Source organism: Ovis canadensis, chromosome 5, assembly GCF_042477335.2.
Source record: "Ovis canadensis isolate MfBH-ARS-UI-01 breed Bighorn chromosome 5, ARS-UI_OviCan_v2, whole genome shotgun sequence".
Classification (NCBI taxonomy): domain Eukaryota; kingdom Metazoa; phylum Chordata; class Mammalia; order Artiodactyla; family Bovidae; genus Ovis; species Ovis canadensis.
Genome location: NC_091249.1, coordinates 64131875 through 64149641, shown reverse-complemented (window position 1 = coordinate 64149641; position 17767 = coordinate 64131875). Strand labels below are relative to the sequence as shown.

The 17767-nt window shown below is 39.2% G+C and overlaps 1 protein-coding gene across 3 annotated transcripts in view; it reads left to right on the top strand.

The window, feature by feature from the left end:
• PFDN1 (prefoldin subunit 1) overlaps positions 1–17767 on the top strand; it is a 72368-nt gene that overhangs the window by 40903 nt on the left and 13698 nt on the right. The window contains exon 4 of one of the 3 annotated variants that reach the window (XR_011257327.1): positions 147–772. The exons of the other annotated variants lie outside the window; for them this stretch is intronic. The gene's annotated coding sequence lies outside the window, so the exon portion shown is untranslated. Of the gene's footprint in view, positions 1–146; positions 773–17767 lie in introns of those variants that run through there. 3 annotated transcript variants of the gene reach the window in all.

Here is a 17767-nt window from a genome sequence, read left to right as displayed (position 1 = left end):
TGACTTGTGTCTGACTCTTTGTGACTAGGCCCATGGACTGTAGCCTGCCCAGCTCCTCTGTCCAGGAACACTGGAGTGGGTTGCCATTTCCTTCTCCAGGACATCTTCCCAACACAGGGATCGAATTGGGGTCTCCTGCATTGCAGGTGGATTCTTTACCAGCTGAGCTACCAGGGAAGGCACCTGGGAAGTCCTTAAAACCTTTAATGAAATAGTTTTCTTGGACTTTGGTGAATGGTCTATCCTCTATGTAGTAAAAGTTGGATAGGACAAAAAATTGGTCATTATTTTTGGGGACCAGGATTTCCTGAGATGGGGGTGGATACAGTGACTTCATAGGTCACTTTATCTAATTTCTTTGAATACTATTTGAGGCAGTGGTTCAGAATCTGACTCAGCCTTTTACTGAATTGATGAGACATCCCTTATAGCCTTTTGGGGATTTCTCAGGGACACCAACTTGGCATGGCCTGGGCAAGCATGTGGTGTTTTAAGTTAATTAGGCTTATTTTTGTTTGACTACTGATGAAAATTTAAGCAGACTTGATAATGGCTTTGTAGCTTAGAAAATGTATTATGAAACAAAACAAATAAGCAAACGACAGAAAAAAAGAAAACTTACCTTGTAGTAAGCAGGTTTTTATTATTTCCTACTTTATAATTTTTGTCAGCTCAACTCTTCTAGGTTGAGTTTTCCAAACAAAAATACCTTAAAGAAAAAAAAAAAAACTGAACAAAACTATTTCATGTAGAGTACCAAAAAAAAAGAAAATGTGTTTTTGCAATTGTTGATAGATATATCTGAACATTGTCCTGATGAATAAGTGGCAAAGTAATGTATAAGTAATTCTCTTTTTATGAAAACAAACAAAAGCCAAGATCTGTATATGAACATTGAATATGATTTGTTGTAAGTATGTGTATGAAATTAACACTGGTTTCCCTAAGGAAATTAGATGGGGTGTGGCTGTAATTGTTTTTTTTCTTATAACCTCTGTGTTGGATAAATTGTAACAAGTATATATTAACTTTCATATTTAAAAAGAAACATCAAGGTAAAATTGCCACAGACGATGATTTTAGCATTCTATTTAGCTCTGGTGAATATCAGGAAATTCATTTTCCAAAAGTTTCCTTTCATGAAGTCTCTTAAATACTGGTAAGAGTATTCTGACATCTGTCAGATGATGGAATAGATTAGCTCGCTTGTTGGTATTTGAAATGCTTGTTAACAACTATAAAAAGAGTAATTCTCTCTGTCTGGGAATTTCCTCTTTTTCCTACCAACTCTGTTAATCCTTAAGATTTTAGTTTAGGGCTACTTCTGAGAAGCATTTTCTGATTCCTCAGTATTAAATTAAGTGCTTTCCCCTTGTTCTAATTTTTCTAGTTTCATAGCACAATGTGAGGATTTGAGCATATAAACTATTATCAGTTGAAGTCATTACAGATATTACTTCCTATTACTTGGGCAGCCTAATACAGATTCAGAGCTCTAAATAGTTTTTCCCAAGGTCTTCCAGTTATTACCCTGCCTTTCAAATATAGTCTCTCCTTTTGAGCGTTAGTATTTCTTGCTAGTCCAACATAATGATCATTATTTGTTATTAATTTGTACCCTCAGAGCCCTTACTATTAAGTTGAGGAGGCATAATTTATACAATAACTCTGCAACCTAAGGCCAGGCTGCTTCATTTAGCAGCTGTCATCTCTTATGAAGTAAGGTTTTTGGTTTGGGTCAAGAGTTCAGTTTCTGACCTGGTTACGCTGGGTATGCCTCTGCATCCCCTACCAGTAGTCTATATAAATGACACTGTGGATCAACCATGACATAGCATAGGTGCTGGTCTGATCTGAGAGCCCACCTTCGTTAGTATTTTCTAGACTGCTCTTTCTCCACCTCCATTCTTAGTTTCTTTTTGCCCTCTCCATATTTTTTTCCCCTAGTCCTTAACTTATGAGTGTAAGGATTACCTGGAATTTGTTTAGCTTTTAATAATGCTAGTATGCTGTGCTGACATTGTCAACTAGTCTGGTATCTCACTTTCTGGCCCCTTTCCTCTTCTGGAGCAAAAGTGGGAATACTGTAATGTTGTGCTCACGTCCTTAGTTCCCCAGCCAGGGATTAGACCCATGGCCCCTGCAGTGGAAGCCCAGAGTCTTACCCACTGGACCTCCAGGGGAGTCTCTGCTCTCATGTCCTCTTGATAGGGAGTTACATTACCTACTAGAAGGGTAGAAACAAGTACCATGTTAACCTTGGGAAGATAGGCTGTCTTTTTCTTTTTAAAATTCAGTATTTTACATTTTAATACCCCTGTGTTGGTTTTTCAGGCTGTAATCAGTTTCTTGGGTTAGATTAGGAAGTGACTTCATAACAGACTCACAATGTGATAGTGTTATATAGATTTTTACCTTTCCTTTATAAAGATGATTGATCAGGTTCTGGGAGCAAATGTCACAGTTTCATCCTCGTGGTGATTAGCAGACCAATGATGCTACTCCAATTGAAGAGAAAAAATCAAATGATGCCTTTAGTATGGTAGAGTAACCATGTTGTTTATGTCATTGAGGGAATTCATTATTTTTTTAAAAAAATACTGATAACAAATAACTTTAAGGAAGCTGGCTGAGTATATAACACATAATACAGTATATGTTATTAGAAAATATAAAGTTGTACTTCTTAAAAATGACATGCATATAATTGGGATTTCTGATTAGGACTTCATGTGTCTCATCTGTCTGTATAAAAATAATTTTTGAACTATATAGCATTGCTACATAAAGTACAAGTTTTTATTTTTTTGAGATTGAAGAGTTTAATTAGACACCCTATCATTAAACTCACAGACATTTTTGAGGTATCAGACACAAAATATAGTAGTAGTGTATTGTTGTTTGCTCAGCTATGTCCAACTCTTTGTGACCCGATGGACTGTAGCCCGCCAGGCTCCTCTGTCTGTGGGATTTTCCAGGCAAGAATCCTGGAGTGAATTGCCATTCCCTTCTCCGGGAAAGTACAAGTTTTTAAAAATCTTATTTTTTTAATGGCTGCTCTGGGTCTTTGTTGCTGCTTGCGGGCTTTTTCTAGCTGCAGCGTGTAGGGGCTACTGTGTAGTTGCAGTGCGGGGCCTTCTCATTGTGGTGGCTTGCTGGGGGTGTGGGGTCAGTAGTTGTGGTCCACAGTATATGGCATCTTCCTGAACCAGGGATTGAACCTGTGTCCCCTGCACTGGCAGGTGCATTCCTAACCACTGGAGCACCAAGGGAAGACCTGAGTGGTTTTTTTTTTTTTTTCTTTAATTTCAGTTTTAGTTAAAGTTGACCTAAAACCTTATTGATGGATTGAAGAGATATGTATCTTCTAAAGAGTGAAAAATACATCCTATATTTTTGCTTACTTTTGGGGGGTAAAAAAAAAAAACAATTACTTGTGGACTTTTACAGTTGCAAAAACTTAGTTTCAGCATTTAGATGAGCTAGAGCTGAATTTTTGACCCCTTTTGCCTTTTGACTGTCAAATATTTGAAATAGTTGAGATAACTGTAAGCTTTCAGTGATGTGTTTGAATACATTTTGACCGTCATTCTCCTGTGTTCTCTCTCTTTGTATTACTGCTTCAGGCTCATCTGCCTAAAGTCTAAAATTCACCTTATATTTTAGGCACATGCAAATACTGGTTGACCACTTTCCTTCCTCTCTTTCTCTGACGTGGTTCCCACCCTTCCACCACCCGGGTTAGCTCAGCAATGACACAATAAAAATAAGAATAAGGAAATTAAGACATACTGTCCTGCATAATACCACTCTGACGCAGAATGTTTCAATCCCAGAGTTGTGAAATAGCTCTCCAGCCCATGCTATAAGTAAAATCTGAGAAACTGTGAAAGTCCTGACTCGTCCATAAAAATGGCTATTATGGTCAGATGATAGTTCCTGAAACAAGTAGGAAGACTAGTGGCAAGAAAATTAGGAGAGATACTTGCCACTAGGAAGACTAGTGGCAAGATAGGAGGTGCCTGTGACACTCTGCAGTTGGCTGAGCTCTGAGACTCTGATGAGAAAATGTTTTGGAATAGTTCCCATGATTAAGGATATTTCACTCTGCCTAAGGAGGATCATTTTTTCCACAGCATGGGTGGTGACTGGTAGGCACTTGGATGGATGCCTAGTTTTTGCCCTAAATACTTTACTTTTGGGCTGCTATCTTTGTGTGTATAATGGGACACCCTCTTTGGAGGTGATGTCAGGTGGACACTACTGTATGTTAAGTACTGATTCTTATCTGTGTTTTCAGTGAAGAGAGAAGGGCAGGTGAGAGCAAAGCCAGTGGCAGAATGTTTTACATATATTAAACAAGAATTATACCCAATGGTTCATCTGCTTGCATACCTCAAAGTTTAGAATCCATTAAAAAATTTGTCATTTATTTATTTTGTAGTGAAATACAGCATTTACAGAAATATGTATTAAAATTCATGTAGTTTAATCAGTAATGATAAAGCATTCACCTGTAACAATCATCCAAGTCAAGAAAGCAAACATTGACAGGACACCAGAGTGCCACCCACTTCCATTTGCCTGTTCTCCCACTCCCCCAGGTAACTCTAACTTTTGGATATTTATTTTCTTTTATAAAAAGTTTTACTACCTCTGTAGGTACCCCTCAAAAGTTTTTGAACTTTATATGAACAAAATCAATCTCCATATTTTTTGTTTTTCTTCTTTCCCTCAACATTGTGTCTGTAAACTATTCGATATGTTCATGTTGAGATTGTGATTTGTTCATTTTCATTGCTATATGTAGTCCATTATATAGTTGTGCCACAGTTTATCTTTCCAGACAGCTCATGTTTAAAACGTTTAATTGGAAGATGATAGCTTTACAGTGTTGTGTTGGTTTCTACCATATATCAACATGAATCAGCCATTGGTATACATATGTCCCCTGCCTCTTGAACCTCCTTCCCACCTGTATTCTATCCCACTGGTCTTGGTTGTTACAGAGGACTTGGCTGAGCTCCCTGCGTCATACAGCAAATTCCCCCTGGTTGTTTTACATATGGTAATGTATTTGATTCAGTGCTAACTTTGTGAATTCATCCTACCCTCTCCTTCCCCCACTATGTCCACAAGTCTGTTCTGTGTGTCTGCATCTCTGTTGCGAACCCCCAAATTGATTGATCAGTGCCATTTTTCTAGATTCCATATATATATGCATTAATATATTTGTCTTTTTCTTTTTGACTTAGTTCACTCTGCATAAACAGGCTCTAGGTTCATCCTCAGATTTGTTCTTTTTTATGGCTTATATCCCTTTGAATATATGTACCTCCATCATTCGTCAATGGACATCTGAAGTTGCTTCCACGTCCTGGCTGTTTCAAGTAGTGCTGCAGTGAACGTTGGGGTACATACAGACAGCTCATTTTTACCCTTAAGAAGGCAAGATGTTTTCATAAAATATTTGCATAGTTTATCTGTTAGCCTCTTGCTGAGGAGATCTGTTTTCCAGAGACATCTACTCTATCCCAGGAAAGTTTGAGTGTCTGGAGAGAAGTGAAATGGTGATTACCCACCTTCAGTAGTAACTAGATAGCTAGGCATGTCTGGTGTCTTTAAAATTAAAAAAAGAAATAATTGCAAGTTTAGTAAATAATCTCCTTTCTATGTTGATTTGAATTTGGGAGTCTTGGGTGAAACTTCTCTTATTGTTCCGTATGTTGGGATTTCAGATATGAGTCAGTTCAGTCACTCAGTCCTGTGTCTGACTCTGCAACTCCATGGACTGCAGCATGCTAGGCTTCCCTGTCCATCACCAACTCCCGGAGCTTGCTCAAACTCATGTTTGAGTCAGTGATGCCATCCAGCCATCTCATCCTCTGTTGTCCCCTTCTCTTTCTGCCTTCAGTCTTGCCCAGCATCAGGGTTTTTTCACATGAATCAGTTCTTTGCATCAGGTAGCCAAAGGATTGGGAGTTTCAGCTTCAACATCAGTCCTTCGAATGAATATTCAGGACTGATTTCCTTTAGGATGGACTGTTGGATCTCCTTGCAGTCCAAGGGACTCTCAAGACTCTTCTCCAATACCACAGTTCAAAAGCATCCATTCTTTGACACTCCGCTTTCTTTATAGTCCAACTCTCACATCCATACATGACTACTGGAAAAACCATAGCTTTGACCAGATGGACCTTTGTTGACAAAGTAATGTCTCTGCTTTTTAATATGCTGTCTAGATTGGTCATAACTTTTCTTCCAAGGAGCAAGCGTCTTTGAATTTCGTGGCTGCAGTCACCATCTGCAGTGATTTTGGAACCCAAGAAAAGTCTGTCACGGTTTCCATTGTTTCTCCATCTATTTGCCATGAAATGATGGGACTGGATGCCATGGTCTTCATTTTTTGAATGTTGAGTTTTAAGCCAGGTTTTTCACTCTCCTCTTTCACTTTCATCAAGAGGCTCTTTAGTTCTTCTTCGCTTTCTGCCATAAGGGTAGTGTCATCTGTGTATCTGATGAATACTTATCTCTTTGTAGAGTTCATTTGCATTCTCAGCATACATAAAATGAATGTTTTAAAATAATTTTAGTTACTTAAGACTTAAGTCTAAAAGGGCTTGATGGTTGGAAGGCTAGAGTTATAGTGAACTATATATATATATAATATATATATTATACATACACACACACACATTCTCCATGTCCTGGTGTTTTAGGACATGTAGCTTAATGTAGCTAGCTATGTGATTCTCCTCTGTGGCTTTCAGAGAACAGTGAATCTGAAAAAGCCCATGTATGGTCCTTTTTCTGGTTGAATATTTATTGGTTATTATCAATATTATCAGTATCTTGGTCAGTATATATGTGATATGATTCAAGTGCTAATATTTGCCCAGATGTAAACTGTCTGTGGTATATTTTATTTCCTCAGTAGAAGTATTTCAGTTCTGGTAAGAACTTAGATGTAACCAGTCCAGATAGATTTGCCCTTTATTGACCATTTCTTGTTTGTGAAGTGCATATTACAGATATTTTACCACATACTCCTTTGATTTGATCTGTTCATTTCTTTGTCTTCATTTTGTGATTAAGATTTTTAAAAGGTTTTACATTCCAGTTAGTACAGAATTCAGCTTTTTGCATCTTGATTCAGTTATTCTTTTCTTCTAGGATACATTCCCAGGGTGGAACACTTGTCCATGACCACACCAGACTCTTCCTTTGAATGCTTTAGAGGGTTGTTGACCTCAGCCTTTGCTGCTGTATGCTTTATTTGGTCTGTACTTTTCTTTGTCTAACCATAAATATTTGTCCTTAGCCTCCTCCCTCCCATGCCTGAGAGTTCCTCCATTCATTTTCAGGCTGCCTAGTGAATTATTTCTTTTGATGAGTTAGAATTTGAATTTTGTTTTCTGTTATTTGTATGCCTCCTTGCTCTTGTAACTTGACGGTAAGGTAAGGTTGTCAGTATACTTTTATTTGTACTAGATTTTTGGGACTTCCCAGGTGGCAGTTGTAAAGAACCCACCTTGCAATACAGGAGACATGAGATGCAGGTTTGATCCCTGGGTTGAGAAGATCCCCTAGAGGAGGCCTTGGCAACCCACTCCAGTATTCTTGCCTGGAAAATCCCACAGACAAAGGAGTGTGGAAGGCTGCAGTCCATAGGGTTTCAAAGAGTCAGATGTGACTAAAGTGACTTTTCGCACACAGCACATACTAGATTCTTACTCTGATCAGTCTTTATATGATAGATCTTTAATCTGAAGTAATAGATGCTGGCCAGAAGAAATGAGTTGTTCAGTACTTAATGTGGACAGGCCACACCTGTATTAGTGAGCACACTGTGTATGTTAACTCAAAAACACAAGATCCAAACTGATATTTGAACCATAAATGGAGATCTCAAAGTCAACTAGACTTGTAGTAGAGCATTCATTACTCTAAATTCCTAATTTAAATACTAAATTCTCATATAAATACCTTCTGTTGAGTTATGAGTTCTGGATTCTAGCCCTTGCTGTATTCTAACCCTCGGTGTCCTCATCTGTAAAAGAAGAAGGTTGGACTAGAAGATATCTAGGGTCACTTCTATTACATTTATTGTAAGAACCTTGTTCTTTTTTCGAATTGCCACTTGAGAAGCAAAAATGCCCCCTTAAAATGAGAAGATGGAGGTAAGCAGACCAAAACAAAAAAAACCCAGTTTCCTTTCTATTCAGATCATTATCTTAATTTTAAAAAGTGAATTGTAATCATATTTTTGCAGGTAAATAAAATTAGTTGTCTGTCTGCAGCTTTGCCAGCTAAAATGTAATACAAGGTGACAGCATCTCCTTTGATCTTTGCAGTAGATGTTTAAGTTACTGAAATCACAGAGATTGTGTGTGTGATGGCTTAAAGGTAGTTTACATTAGGTATCACCTGTTCTAGAGATACTTTTGGATAGAGCTGTGTAACAGCTTATTAGCTCTACATTCATAAAGTAGCATTCTCAAGGAATGTTATTATTTGTAGTGCTTTATCTTTTAGTGATCATGTAAAATACATGATACTTAGAATAGTGGCAAAAATATTAAGAAAATGTTGAAAAATTATTAAATTCCTTGAGTGTATGTGGTTTTTATAAGTGGCAAATTTTATAAAATATGTTTTAATGAATTTTAGTTTATCTGCTGATATAGATAGTTATACCGCTTAGGACTTTATTATTTTTATTTTTACCATTTTATTCATTTTTCAAAGCATTTTTACTCCATTATTTCATTTAAAAGTAGTGTCTATGGTTGATGCTGTCTTGCTAATTATGATTAATTAAAGGATTTTCTCCTATCCCTCACTTTATCTTGTTTCAAACAAATCTCTCACTTGCCACCAGGATAATAAAAATATTTGAATTCCATCACTATTCATGAGGCTGTTTTTTGGGTAGGTAATTATCTTGTGAGGGAATTTTTCCAAAATGGACACACATGCATTAAACTCCTAACTTTTGTGTAAAACAGTTTAGTTCATTTTATTCTGCTTTTGTTTCTAAGAAAACACATGAGGGTGGAACAATACTTCATGTCAGGAAGCATTATCAGTTTCCACTGATGTTTTACACATGCTCTGTTTTTATATGAGACTCTAAAAGCTCAAATGCTGTGTGATGCTATAAAGACATGGAAAATGATTCTTTCTTAGGGTTGGAGGAAGTGATGACTAGTGTTTTGCTGGTAGTATCTGATAATCCCCCTCCCTTTAGCTATTCTAGGCATGTTTAGTTGTAGGGCGTTGTCGGACTAAATTGCTAAAAATAACAAATAAGGGGGAGGCTGTTATAAGACCAGCTCTTGCCACTGTCTGTAATCTGTTTAATTTAGTTCCTAAGGAGAAAGGGCAAAAGTAACATGGTGCCATTCTCATTGAATGGGTTTTTTGTTTGAAGTGCTGACAAGTACATTGTTTGAGCTCTCTCTTTTCCCAAACCCCATAGGGCTCACATATGTACATCCACTTATAGTGGAGAGCCAGAGCTGGGGAACTCAAAGAGCATGTTCTAATCAGTGGTTATGCTTGAGATTAACCAAGTGATTGTGGTCTTGTGCATAATTTTAATGTGGTTTTTGACAGTGGAAATGTGCAGTTAGCCTGTGAGAGACGGTGAGGTGGAGAAGATGGTGATTAGAAATGGATAGTATAAGAATAGAAATCTATATAGCACTCTCTACTACGCTAATTCAGTGTTCCCAGAGAATCAGGTTGTTTAAAATTAACCACATATGTGACTTCAGTACATCTGCATGTATTGATAATTTTAACTCACATTGCCAGCATAAACCTTTCTGTGGTTTGGCTCTTGATCTTTCTTCACCTTAACTTCTTTCTAGTAATAGAAATAACTTTCTATAAAGTGGAGATAGCAATCTAGTCAGTCCAGTTCAGTCGCTCAGTCGTGTCCGACTCTTTGCAACCCCATGAACCGCAGGACGCCAGGCCTCCCTGTCCATCACCAACTCCTGGAGTTCACCCAAACCCATGTCCACTTAGTTGGTGATGCCATCCAACCATCTCATCCTCTGTTGTTCCCTTTTCTTCCTGCCCTCAATCTTTCCCAGCATCAGGGTCTTTTCAAATGAGTCAGCTCTTTGCATCAGGTGGCCAAAGTATTGGAGTTTCAGCTTCAGCATCAGTCCTACCAATGAACACCCAGGACTGATCTCCTTTACGATGGACTGGTTGCATCTCCTTGCAGTCCAAGGGACTCTCAAGAGTCTTCTCCAACACCACAGTTCAAAAGCATCCATTCTTCAGCACTCAGCTTTCTTTATAGTCCAACTCTCACATCCATACATGACCACTGGAAAAACCATAGCCTTGACTAGATGGACCTTTGTTGACAAAGTAATGTCTCTGCTTTTCAATATGCTGTCTAGGTTGGTCATAACTTTCCTTCCAAGGAATAAGCGTCTTTGAATTTCATGGCTGCAGTCACCATCTGCAGTGATTTTGCAACCCAAGAAAAAATCTGTCACTGTTTCCACTGTTTCCCCATCGATTTGCCATGAAGTGATGGGGCTGGATGCCATGATCTTAGTTTTCTGAATGTTGAGCTTTAAGCCAACTTTTTCACTCTCCTCTTTCACTTTCATCAAGAGGCTCTTTAGTTTTTCTTCACTTTCTGCCATAAGGGTGGTGTCATCTGCATATCTGAGGTTATTGATATTTCTCCCGGCAATCTTGATTTCAGCTTGTGTTTCCTCCAGCTCAGTGTTTCTCATGATGTACTCTGCGTATAAGTTAAATAAGCAGGGTGACAATATACAGCCTTGACGTACTCCTTTTCCTATTGTTCCATGTCCAATTCTAACTGTTGCTTCCTGACCTGCATACAAGTTTCTCAAGAGGCAGGTCAGGTGGTCTGGTATTCCTATCTCCTTCAGAATTTTCTACAGTTTATTGTGATCCATACAGTCAAAGGCTTTGGCATAATCAATAAAGCAGAAATAGATGTTTTTCTGGAACTCTTGCTTTTTCTATGACCCAGCGGTTATTGGCAATTTGATCTCTGGTTCCTCTGCCTTTTCTAACCAGCTTGAACATCAGGAAGTTCACGGTTCATGTATTGCTGAAGCCTGGCTTGAAGAAATTTTAAGCATTACTCTAGTAGCATGTGAGATGAGTGCAATTGTGTGGTAGTTTGAGCATTCTTTGGCATTGCCTTTCTTTGGGATTGTAATGAAAGCAATTTAGTACTTGTTAGTAAAGCTATTGAAGATCACTGAAGTGAAAGTCACTCATTTATGTTCGACTCTTTGCAACCCCGTGGACTATACAGTCCATGGAATTTTTCAGGCCAGAATACTGGAGTGGATAGCCTTCCTCTCCTCCAGGGGATCTTCCCAACCCAGGGATCAAACTCAGGTGTTCCGCATTGCAGGCAGATTCTTCACCAGCTGAGTCACAAGGGAAGCCCAAGAATACTGGAGTTGGGCAGCCTATCCCTTTTGCAGGGGGTTCGCCTACCCAGGAATTGACGATAACTGAAGGAATGAGTTAAGTGTCTTTCCTGTCCCCTGTTATGCGTTTACCAGCAGGAGAGTGTGTGAAAACTGGAAGCAAATTTGCAGTTATATTTCTGGTGTTCCACATTCTTTGTTGACTGACCTGAGCATTTATTGATTTTTATATTCTGAAGTTGCTTATTGATTTTTGCGTCTGAAGTCCTATCCTTCGTGTAATTCTTCTGTTTTTTCAGTGTGTGTTTTGGTTTGAATCTGGCCACTTTACTGCCAAAGAAAGAATGGATTGCTTTTATTAGAGATTCTTGCTAAGGAGTATCTTGGGAAAGCCTGTTTTTAATGAAGATCCTGATATTTACCTAAAGCTTTGAAATCTGAGCGGTTGGACACTGCAAGCTTTGGGAATGCTTATTCTTTTTAGGCATTTCTTAAGTCACCAACCTGCCTTACTGCCTAATTTAATGAAACACAATCATTTAAACTGAACTAAAGGGTCTTAGAGATATAGTTTAGAGCACAGTCTTCAGCACTATCTGTGCTGTATAGTTGATGATGAAGTCTTGTGACTCATGTGGAATGACATGTATGGCAGCACTTAAAACCTTTACAAGTAGCTCAAGATTGATAGCATTTATGGCCAAGTTTAATCATCTCTAGAAATTTGTATAAAAAAAATCACTTTGCACTTCTGGATTTTTGGGGTTCAAATTCAGATCCTTCATTAAGGCAGGCTTAGTGTCTTTATCTCTTTAGAGACGGCATGAGAGGGAAATAAAAGGTAGATGGTGATGGAAAACAAAAGAGGAAGAGGAGCTTCTGGTACTAGAGTTGATCCTTAAAATGGATCAAGTTATGAAATTCATTGTAAAATGTCAGCTGCCTTAATTTTTAAGTGTTGATGCTTTCAGTATCAGGGTTTGAATTTCCTACCTACAGTGGATTTTTCCTTCCTTTGGGCTGTGTGTGCACTCAGTCCCATCTACCTCTTTGTGACCTCATGAATTGTAGCCTGCCAGGTTCCTCTGTCTATGAGATTTTCTAGGCAAAATGCTGGAGTGGATTGTCATTTCTTCCTCCAGGGGATCGTCCAGACCCAGGGAGCAAACCTGCATCTCTCCTGTCTCCTGCATTGGCAGACAGATTCTTTACCACTAGTGCCACCTGGGTAAACAGTGCTAAGATTCATGAGATAAGACTCTGACCAATAAGCAGGCCAGAAGAAGTGTATGCATGTAAAAAAAATGCATCATTAAATGTTTGCTGGGTGTCTTGATTATACAGTGTACTTTGGTGTTTTGACTAACTATAGAGGTTTTTTGTTCTTATTTTGCTACACCAAGGAACCTACAGTCTATTGTAATACTGTGTGCCATGCACTATTATAGGCAAAGAAGACATAATTAGCAAAGACCCTGATGGCATGGAACTTATATTATGGAGAATGGGAGTGAGGGGACAGATAATAAATAATTGATAAATGTTAGAAAAACAACACAGAATAAAGAGAATGGTGAGATATATATAAGCTGTCTTCTGTAGTGCTGCCAGGGAGGGTTTCTCTGTTAAGGTGATATTTGAGCAGAGAGACCTGAAGAGAGTAAGAGAGCAAGCTGTGTGTACATCTTGGAGAAGAGGGTTCCAAGCAGAGGGAACAGCGAGTATAAAAGCCCTGGAGGTGATAGCATATTTGATGAGTTCTGGGAACAGCAAGGAGGCCATGTCAGCTGAGAGGTATCAGGGAATAGATTACATAGGGCTTTGTAGGCCATATTAAGAATTTTGTATTACGGTCTGAAGTTGGGAGTTTTGGAGGGTTTTGAACCAGAGGAATGATATTATCTGATTTACATTTAAAATCTCACCATTCTGGATGCTTTGGTGAGAATGGATTATGGAGAGTAAGTAAGTGTGGGAGCAAGGAGACTTGTCAGGAGGCTGTTGCATTAAGATTGATGGTGGCTTGGCCCATGATGGTGGCAGTGGAGATGATCAGAATCTGGATATTTCTAAGGTAGAGCCAAAACAACTGAGTGTAGGGATGAAAGAAAGACTGAAAGTTTTGAACCTGTTACAAAAGAATCATACCTCCTTCCTCCCACATATATCACTCATCACCTGTTGTAGAGATCTAGATTGGGTTCATGAGAGAAGGAGGCATTTTAGCTGGGCCTTGAAGATCAATTAGAACTTTATTATTAATACATAGGGTTGGTTCAGGGGAGTCAGCATTTCAAAGCAAAAAAAATGCTATGACCAGAAGTCTGAAAATAAAGTGGTAGAATGGAGAGTTAAAGTGAGAAACGAAGCTGGAAAGGCCTAAGGGAAAGAAGTGAAGGCTAAAATGAATGAAATCAGTATGGTGTATACTCACTTTAAGTACTCCTTGTTCTGGACGAGTAGTTATTCCCAGTGCAATGCTTTTCATTCACTGTGGTTTCCACACAGCACTCCATGTGTGATGGGCTCCACAGAGATTCCGTGTGTTTATGGGAACATATATGCTGTTGATAATTCATAGATCAGTATTTCTTAGTCAATTTTCAAGTTTCAAAAGTAATTTTGAAAGCAAATTGAAAGTTTGTTTTGGGCCTTGTTAACCTTTGAGATACTGTTAGACACCCAAGTCGAAATGTTGAAGAGACAGTTGGAAATAGGAATCTGGAACTCCAGGCTAGTGAAATAAAATTGAGAATTGTCTATAAATTGTCAGTTTATAGGTGGCATTTAAAGTCATAGAACTGGATTAGATCAACTAAGGAGAAAAGGTAGCTGCTTATAGGAGGTATAAAAAAGGTTCATGTACTGAACCAAGGGCAGGATGTAAAAGCTCTGTACAGAGGTGTGGACAGTGTGCAGTGTGAATTCAGAGAACTGAGTGAACACCCTCTGCTGTGAAGGGGCCAAGCTGCAGGGATGAGACCGGCTTCCTCCATGGTTAGCGGGCTGTGCGGGCCCCTGGTTTTGTGCTGCAGCAGACACTGTCAGCCCAATTAGCCCTGAGTTTCTAGGGCTTTGTGGCCTTCTCTGATTAGCACTGACCTAGAGCTGGACAGGCCTGGTCTGTTGAGGGACAGTTTGCTTTCTCTGGGGAGAGACTGCAGAATGTAGAGACCGACATCTAGCTAACCTCAGAGCTGACCGGGCTCTGGGGGCTACACTGCAGGGAGTGGTGCAGCATAGCTCCTTTAAAGCGCAGGAGATTATAACACTGCCTGTGCATGTCTGGTTTCTTGGGTGAGACCTGAGGGAGGAGTGTGCTTGCATGGGTGGGAGCAAGCGTGCCTGCTGAAGGGTAAAAGTTCCCTAAAAGGGTTTTATAATACAGTGCATTTACTGTTGTTTATATACACTCAACACATATGTATACAAGGATGCTGTTTCCTGCCCTCTTTCAGTGTATGTTAAGAAATACTTCAGCCTTTAGAATATTTTTTGAGTTCCTCTTACAGATTCTTAGCAAGTAACTGGCACTGCTTTTCTGGGCTCTGATAAGCACAGCATAATGCCTTGACATAATTATTAAGAAGATGAACTCTGGAATCAGTGAATATGAATTTGAACTCTTGACTCTGCCACATACTATCACCTTGGGTAAATTACTTAGTGTTTCTAAGGCTGAATATACTTTTCTATAAAATAGCAACAACAGCAGGGTTGATGGATAAGGACAGTAAATAACCCTCTTATTTCCTGTTTAAGTATGGAATCAACTGAAAGTTGGGCATATTGATATGAAAATTTAAAATATATTTTACTGTTATTACTGGTGAAGGTTAGGTTGAAGGATGTGTCTTAGGTGTGCAGCAGTAATAATGATTTCTAATACTGGTCCAGAATTAAGTTACCCAGCAAATCGCTGGAAGTTTGGGACAACCACAGGTCTCTCTCTGCAGAGGCAGGGAGAGCATATCTGTCAAATTTATGAGGAAAATGTGTACCTTCTGCAAGCAGGCAGATCCTGGCAGAGTGGCAGGGGCCAAGCCATAGTTCTTTTTCCTAAACACACCAGTCAGAAAAGCCAGTAGTCTTCCTGAGAGTAGATTGGGGAGACCAGGATGGATAGCTGGTGAAAACTGGAGGTGAAGAGAACCAGCATTTCTTCCTTCTTACAGGAAGTACCTACCTCATAACATGATACATACAAACCACTTGGTGGCTGGCACACATTAACTACTCGGTAAATGCAGGGTTTTGTTACTTGCATATGATGGATGCTCAGTAACTATTTACTGATGGAGCATTTTGCCACCACATGCTTATAAGATAAAAGTTTCCTTTTAACTGGGAAAAAAAATAAAGATACACAAATGTACAAAACTAATACAACAAACACCTGTGTACTCATCACCCAGAGCTAACAAATGTTAGCATACTGTAATGTTTATTTTTTTTACAAAAATAAAACCATACTAATGAAATTGAAATCTGCTTTGTAACTTGCCTCCTGGCTATACATTCGTTTCATTCCCACTAACTAGGAGAAACTACAATGAGCTATTAGGTATAACTTTCCAAGCCATGTTTCATAACATTCTATGATCAACAAATGACATTATATTGTTCATGTCTTTAAGTAACTTGCCTTTTTTTGAGTTCTGTTCACACTAATAAATATATGTAATTTATTCAGTTTACTGCAGGGTATTCTATAAGAACATGTAACTTTCTGTATTTTATTCAAAGGATCCATTGTTGATAGCTTTAGTGTATACATGTAAATGTGGGCAAGGGACCTGAGGACTCCTTTCACATGTAGCATAAATACAGACATTGTTAAGGCTAGTCAGTGGGCTCAAGGATGCAAGTGCCAACAGGTTGGTGAGATCTCCTGCTCTCACTTCCTAATGGCTGTGGATTCTGTGGTGAAGCCATCTCCTAAACTAGCTGGGCGGGATTGAAGGCGGGAGGAGAAGGCGATGACAAAGGATGAGATGGTTGGATGGCATCACTGATGCAATGGACATGAGTTTGAGTAGCTTCCGGGAGTTGGTGATGACAGGGAAGCCTGGCGTGCTGCAGTCTTTGGGGGTTGCAAAAGTCAGACACGACCGAGTGACTGAACTGACTGACACTAGCTGGCCTCTGTCAGTGTTTTAGAAATGGAGATCACATGTCCTTCACAGAGCCGGAATCAGAATTGATGAGAAAGAGAGGGCAGGCCATAGTGGGAACCCAGGATTCCAGATTCTAATTTCCAGCCACCTTTGCTCTGAAAGAAATGAGGATTCCTCTGCCATGGTTGGATACTTCCAGTAGCTGGGTCCTCTAATATTAGTGATCCTTTTCTTATAAAATTATAAACCCCTAAAGACCAACTTTTTGAGTAAAGAGATAAAGTGGCTTCTAAGTGGCCTTGTGTCTGGAAATTGAAGGAAGGGCAAAAGAAAAACCACCCCTTGAATCATGTTTGCAAAGAGAAGTGTGCCAAGTGCTCTTTTATTACTCCAGTGTCATTATAAATTTAATTGGTCTTATGTCAGCTACTTAGATCAGAGCTAATAGCATGCTCAACTCCATTCTGTTTGTACCAGTTCCATGGTAACTTGGGTGGGTGTGGAGTTGGGACAAGTGGCAGCTGCGACGTCTGGTCTGTGGAGTGATTTCATCATGATACGAGCCCCTTTATCAGCCTGGATGGAGAAGTGTCACTCGGCAATGTGACCTGACTTTCCAGTGCCCTGAGAGCAATGAGCCAGGGCCTTGGGCTGCTTGTCCGACCTAGAGGTTTAGCTCAGAGTTAGAGAGCAGTGATTTCTTGGTGACATGAACAGGTGTAAGTATCAGTTTCCCTTTTCTCTTTCTGAGTAAAAAGAAAGCTAAGGTTTTTTGAAAGCTTTATAAAATAACCCTTTGGTGTTAGACTGAGTTTGTAGTTCTCTGGTTCTGCCCTCTGATGACCTGTACAAATCAGCAGAGGAGGTGCCCATGAGTCATGCTTCTGTGCTTGTAGTGGCTTTGAGCTCTTACTTGTTTTCACTGTCTCCTGGTCCTTTTATGGGTTTCCGGTTGCCGTATCTCTATTTTTTTAGTTGTATAAATATGTTACATGATTGGAAAGTAATATTGTGATCACATAGAAGTTTCCTTGCCTTTGTTTGTCCATAGTCTCTCTCAGAGTACCTTATAAACTCATGAAATGTTAATGCTTCTGCTGATAACATTAATTTTCAGAAATTAATATGTCAGTTTATCCTGCCTGGTTTGTGTATGTGTTACTGTCAGCCTCTGGGTGGAGTAAAGACTAATTTGCTCTGAAAATA